The sequence below is a fragment of the Eulemur rufifrons genome, chromosome 16 (assembly GCF_041146395.1).
Source record: "Eulemur rufifrons isolate Redbay chromosome 16, OSU_ERuf_1, whole genome shotgun sequence".
NCBI classification, from domain to species: Eukaryota; Metazoa; Chordata; class Mammalia; order Primates; family Lemuridae; genus Eulemur; species Eulemur rufifrons.
In genome coordinates, this window is record NC_090998.1 from 23,089,980 (window position 1) to 23,096,967 (window position 6,988).

The 6,988-nt window shown below is 33.5% G+C and overlaps 1 protein-coding gene across 3 annotated transcripts in view; it reads right to left on the bottom strand.

The window, feature by feature from the left end:
- DNAI7 (dynein axonemal intermediate chain 7) overlaps positions 1–6,988 on the bottom strand; it is a 56,906-nt gene extending 49,918 nt beyond the window's left edge. For all 3 annotated transcript variants that reach the window (XM_069491478.1, XM_069491479.1, XM_069491477.1), the window contains exon 1: positions 6,971–6,988. The gene's annotated coding sequence lies outside the window, so the exon portion shown is untranslated. The remainder of the gene's footprint in view (positions 1–6,970) is intronic.

A 6,988-nucleotide genomic window follows, 5' to 3' on the forward strand; every position in this document is an offset into this window, starting at 1 on the left:
AGTCATTTGAGATATCAGTAAACACATAAAAATCCTTGCACTTATAAAGCTTACATTCAAATGTTAAGAGAAAGGCAAAAACAAACAAAAAAAAATTTTAAATAAATTATAAAATATTTTAAAGGGTGATAAGTAGGCAGACTCCAGACTGTTTGGGGTAGTTGTGGAAGGGATGAATCACAATTTTAAACAAAGTATGTAGGGTGGGCGTCATGGAGAAGGTGACATTTGACTGAAGACTTGAAGGATTTGAGGTTATTAATTCTCTCTACTGTTTGTTTTCTCTTAAATTCTGTATTTGTCCTTGCTATTGCCTTCCTTCTCCTTACTTTGGGTTTTATTTTTTTTTTTTTTTTCAAAGACAGGGTCTCATCTCACTCTGTCACCCAGGCCGGAGTGCAGTGGCACAATCATAGCTCACTGCAGCCTTGAACTCCCAGGCTCAGGAGATCTTCCCACCTCATCCTCTCAAGTAGGTGGTACTACAGGCGTTTTCTGTACCTGTACCAGGTTTTTTCCTACTTCTTGAGAAAAATGCTTAGTTGATTAATTTTCAGCCTTTTTTCTTCTTGTAATATAAGTATTTAGGGCTACACATTTCCCTCTAAGTATTGCTTCAGAAACATTCCACAAATTTTAAAGTATTTTCCTTGAGTTAAAAATATTTTCTAATTTCCATTCCTTCTTAACTCACTTCAGAATGTTTTAAAAATTCCAAGCATATTGTGTCTTCCTGTTTACAACTGATTTCTTTGATTTTTAGCTTAAATATATTATTCTTTTTTTATTTCAGCTTATTCTTTATAACATATGCTTTGAATTGTTTTCATTCATTAAACTTTGAGAACAGTTTTATATTATAGTAGTTATATTATCAATTTATGGAAAAAAGTGTAGGTTCTTAAAATTCTCTGGTTGTTGTATATAGTGTTCTAAATATGTCAAATTCAGTAGATTTGTTCATCATGCTGTTCCGATCTTCTAAATCCTTACTGATTTTTTTATGCTTGTTATTTCAATTACTGAAAGAGGAAATCTAACACTATGATCGTGGACTTGTCTATTTCTCCTTGTAGTTCTCTGAATTTGTGTATTGTATATTTCAAGGCTTTGTAATTAGATATATTCAAATTTAAAATTATATTTTCTTGGTTAATCAAATCTTTATCATTACAAAATGACCCTCCTTATTTCCATAACTGCCTTTTGTCTTTTAATTTAAAAATATTAAGGGGGTATAAATGTTCTTGTTACATGGATACCTTTTATAATGCTTAAGTCAGGGCTACTAGTGTGCCCAACACCCGAATAGTGTTCATTGTACCTGTTAGGTAGGTTTTTAACCCATCCCCTTCTCCCCGCTCCTCCCTTCTTGATTTCCAATGACTTTTAATTCTCTCTGTGCCCACTGATTAGTTACAAATTATTAGAGAATACATGTGGTATTTGTTTTTCCATTCCTTAGATACTTCATTTAGGATAATGATCTCCAGTTCCACCCAAATTTCTGCAGACACTACTTTCTTTCTTTTTATGGCTGAGTAATACTCCACAGTATACATATACCACATTTTGTTAATTCACTCATAACTGATGGGCACTTAGGTTCATTTCCACATCTTTGCAGCTGTGAATTGTGCTGCAATAAACATTCAAGTGCAGGTGCCCTTTTGATTAAATGCTCTGCAGGTGGCAAACTCAGTTTTTATTCAAGAGAAAATGTTATTTCATCTTTATTTTTGAGAATTATTTTACTTGGCACAGAATTCTAAGTTGGAAGTTATTTTCTTTCAGCATATTGAGGACATCATTCCACTTTCTTTGGCTTCCATCGTTGCTGTTAAGAGCAAAGCTCAAGTATTGCCTAGTTCTGCAAATGCCCTCATGATTTACAGTTTTAGTATTGGTGCTTCCATTATTCCTTTGGTTCATGTTTTCACTTAAGTTTTCCCCTAACAATTTCTTACTGTCTTATCAGCTCTTAAATGCATTTAAGATGAGAGTTGCATCTATATGTATATATTTTAGTCAGCATTATTTATTGTTTTTGTCAGAAAGGGTGGTCCCCAAAATCTTAAGCCCAATATTAATGAAAATGTAAAGATAAAAATAACATTTATCTTATCACTTTCATCAAAACAAAGCTACAGATTTATCTCGAAATATAAAAATGTCTATCATTTACTTAATTGGCAAACTTGTCCTCAAACTTAAACCAATTGGCCATATCAGACTGATTTTTTAACAAAGACAGACTGACTTCATTTTTCAGTACAAATAAATATGTTAATATGCATCCTCATGGTATCTATCTCATTTCTGATTATGAGCCAGGTGTAAGCTGATTTAATTTCCTCATACATTGTTTTAAAAAGATGAGAATTTAATGTCCTAAACTTAATACCATTTATATTTTAGTGTCAACATTGAATGCTCCAGAGAAACTAGGACAAAATCTTTGGTAACCAAAGCCTGTTTGTGAATACAGTGTTCCTAACTGAAAATAGAATTTAAAGTACAGATATGAGCAATAAGATCCCTCTTTGGCCTATCCATTACAATTCCATGCCTGGAGGTAGTTTGGCACCATTTTCAATAAATTCAAATAAAATCAATTCAAATAGAAGTATCCAAAGTTTTGTAAAATCTCTTCATAATGGTATTCCTGGGCAAGAATTTGAGTATCAAATTTTCATTACTAATGCAAGTTTTCTTCAGTGAAAGAAAAATCAAAAATTATTAACTGAAAATAAACAGAATCATCTGTGTATTCATCAATCTGTAAGGCAATTCTTCCCACAATCTAATCAAGTTTTCTGTTATTTCATATATTTTATGAAGTATGGTGGATCCAACACTAATGCAGTGATGGATCTTTTAACAGTGCACGAGGTATTATATCCTTTCTACAGTTGTACACAGTTTCCTACCTTTTGTAATGAATAGTACTAATTTAAGTTACATGAAGTTTCAAAAGGCAACTTTAAGGTCCATGTAGAAATATTAAACTCATTTACATTTTTATTGATACCCTAATTTTTCTTCATTAAAAAAATTAATGATATTATCTTTGTAGTCTGGATGTTTTATCAATAAATTACATTGTGAAAGGGTTTTTTTTGTACCATAGTGTGATAATAATCTCATGGGCAACATCATTACACAAAAATTATCACTACTCCTACCACTCTACAATATATATGAATTCAGAACATCTAACACTTCTAGTGACACATTTCACTACTTACAGAAAGACATGTATGACAGACAAAAACAAGAAGTCTTTAGTGCCTTGATTAAGGAGAGAGCTTTGCCAACACCAATGTTTGGAATTGTCTGTTGGTTTCATACCCCAGACCAATGAACCACAGTAAGACTTAGAGTGGATAAGAGAAAAGCTTTTGTTTTATAAAGCAGAAGAAGGGTGGTTGTGACAGGGGAGGATGCAATGGTAAAAATGAAAAGGTAAATATAAAAGCTGATGATCTGGAAATAGATTTCCATAAAATTATCTGTGTCCTTATATTCTTAGAAAATCTTCATGTACCTGAGAGCACACTTTACTTCCAGAAGTAGGTTTATCTCAGTTTGAAGACTTCTGACCCAGACTGCTGCAATAACTGCCCAAAAGGGTCCTCCTACTTTTATACTTGCATCCCTACAGTGAAACTGCCATGTGGCAGTCAGACTGACCCTTTAACAGTGTGAATCAGATCACGTCACTCTTCTGCTTATGATTTTCCCAGCTATCCATCTCACTCAGAATAAAAATCCAAACGCTTCACCATGGCCTGCTTGGCCATGAAGTACAAACCGGCTCCTGCTTAACCACCGACCACCACTCTCTCCTCCCAACTCCCCTCCCCCTCCACGTTTTATCTTTCACTTTCTACTTCACTCACTCTATTCTAAACACACTGCCATTCTCTCCAAGGTCACTCCCAACCATACATCTTTGCAATAGCTGTTTCTCCTGCTTAGAATGCTCATTAGTTCCCCCAACCCCCAGTAGTTACTGACTTATTATCTTGCTTCATCTGGGTCTCTTCTCAAATTTTATTTTCCTTAATCACTCTGTATGAAATAGCATCACCACTATCCCCTACACATTTCTCACTGATCTCTTACTTGGTTTTCATGTATTCAAAGCTATCTTATATTATTTATTTCCCCACTCCATATCTCACCTGACAAATAAAATGTAAGCTTCATGAAGGCAGGAACTTTGTCTTACTGCTGTTCGCTTAATGCCTTGATCACTGCTAAATCAATGAAATAAATATTCTTCCATGTTTGCAAGACTTAAATCATGGTATCTACTTTCAGTGGGATATGATGCAGCTGTGAAAAGGAGTGATGTAATCTCAATGTGCCAAAAGAAAAACGTCCCCAAGGAAGACTTATTCCTTTGAATCTAATCAGATGTAAGATGTACCTTTAATTTATTACTACCCCAAAAAGAAATAATGCCCAAGAAGGGAGTCTGAAGGAGACACCAGTATAAAGCTGGAAATAGGTAAAGACAAATGAACCACAACAGAGAAATGCACAGCAAAAAATCTTCCATATGTAAGCCCTGACATTGGGTAGAAGGAAGAAAAAATTTCCCTAACAATTTAAACCACAAGCCAGTTCAGGTGGATTTGTGGTTTGACTCATACCATTAGTGTAGTCCAAAATCCTCAGACAGAGAATTTAATTTAAAGTAATATCAAGTTAATAATGAGCTTGAGTGACTAACAGGAACAAACATCCTCTGTGGAAGAAATGGATGTCAACCCAGGACTGTAATGGTTGTAAGAAACTATCTATTATAAGACATATCTCAATTTCAGTAATGTTAAAATGTAAAAAGATGAGTACCCTAGAATTAATAAAATATTAAGTGAAAAATAGAAGATGCAGAATGCTCCCATATGTGGGTTGACAAGGGGTGTGTGTGTAGTCTTTAATATTTAGAAAATTTATAAAAAGATATATATGGTTCTTCTAGGAAGGCAGATCAGATATCTTGGGTGGGGGCAATTTTCCATTTTTTAATGCTATTTTAATTTTGTACCATATGTGTTTACTATTTTTTCCTTAAAAAGACTTCTAAAGTCAGAAAGAATAAAATATGTCTTTCAATGTTTTCCTAACTATACTGTAAATTCCCTTCACAGATTCTCCTCATCCCCAAACTGCAATCTTTCAACATGGAATAATTAAAAAGTAAATGATATCTTCCCTGGGTTTGGTTTCAAATTTCATAAGAAGAATCTCACCATTCTCTCAGAGAAACAGCACTATAAACATAATAATCCAAAAGCATTCATTTAGCACCCATGCATATGTGATTAAGCACCAAAGTAATTTAGAATGAATTTTCAGATTTAAAATGATGCCTCTAAGATTTCACAGTCTAAAACAGAAAATGAAAGTCCACACAAACCAATGAATGACTGCAAAGGCACATAGGGCCCTTCAGAATGCTTTCCCCATAAGAATGTTTCTAGAGCCGTCATACATTTTGTTCAGTTATATCCACAGTTCCTAAAAGCGTATCAGGTTGGTAGTGCATCCAACTGACTGACGGAAGAAAACAAAGAAGGCATTCAACAGTATTTCCTAAGTGTTTACCTGTATAAATATCAAATATACATTTATATAAGCATTTCTTTACAACAGTCAAGAGCCCCAGTGTTTTTAAGTGGTGGTAGATTAAATGGGGTTTCACATATCCATTCAATGAATATCAACTGAATTTCTACTATGTGCCAGGCACTGTGTTAAATGTTATGGAAATTAAAAAAAATGGCACACTCTTGACCTTGAAGAGCTAACAGTTATAATTACAATAAAATAAGGGTTACAAGAAGCATGTGCTATGAGAACACAGAGTACAATTGATTCCTCAAGAGAGAATGATGGGAAAATTTACAGAGAGGTGACCTTTAGATGTGCCGTGAAGCAAGCATTACAGACCCAAATCCCAGTTGGGACCAGGCAGGTAAATAAAATGAAGGATTTGGTCATGGTCAGGAGTATAGCAAACTGAAGACTTTATGCACTCCTAAAAGGAGTAGCTGCTATTCAACCCATTCAAGTGTTACCTTATAGGATTACATAGGCTCAATGTTATCAGATTTCCAACATTTTAAGAATAGATGCAAATCAGATTTTGGGGTGAAAACAGTTTGGTAACTGATTAAAAAAAAAAAAAAGTCAAGTCAAACAAAATACGTCTGTAGGCTAAATCTGGCCTGCCAGTCAAGAGATTATATTCTCTGCCTCAAAGTAGGAGAGAAAGGGACATTTTAGACATATAGAACAGTATATTCCTTATTGTACTCAAATTTCTACACAATACAAAAAAAAAAAAAACCAAAAAACACACACACAAAACCCCCAAACAAACAAGTGTGTCTTACCATGCAACCCATTTAAAGTCATATTACCTTAGGGTGCATTTTTAATTCACAGTAGGTATTACAACTAAATTTTTATGTGTTTATCTGTAACGAAGAAAAGGGGTTCCTAATTCAACATTTTCTAGAGCAGAAGCAACAAAAAGCCTCAAATCTAGATACAAGTAAAAATTAAATGCTATTAAAAGTCTTTGTGTAAACAGAAATTAAGTCTTTGTGTAACTAGAAGTATCTTTTATGTCAAATTTGATATGTATCTCAAATTTAGATACAAATCTAGATACAAGTAAAAATTAAAGGCTACTAAAAGTCTTTGTGTAACCAGAAATTAAGACTTTGTGTAACTAGAAGTATCTTTTCATGTCAAATTTGAAATGTATCCTGTTATTGCAAAGAATATTCCATGATTTAAACAGCATTCCATGATTTAAACAGTCTAAATAATAAGCTTATTAAACTCTATGAGCCAAAGTTAACCAGAAAACGATTTTAAAATTCTGTAAACATTTTGTTCATATAATGTAAATCCTTGTACAACTATTTTGAGAAAAATTTCTACATACCTTTTTTGCTTTGGGACC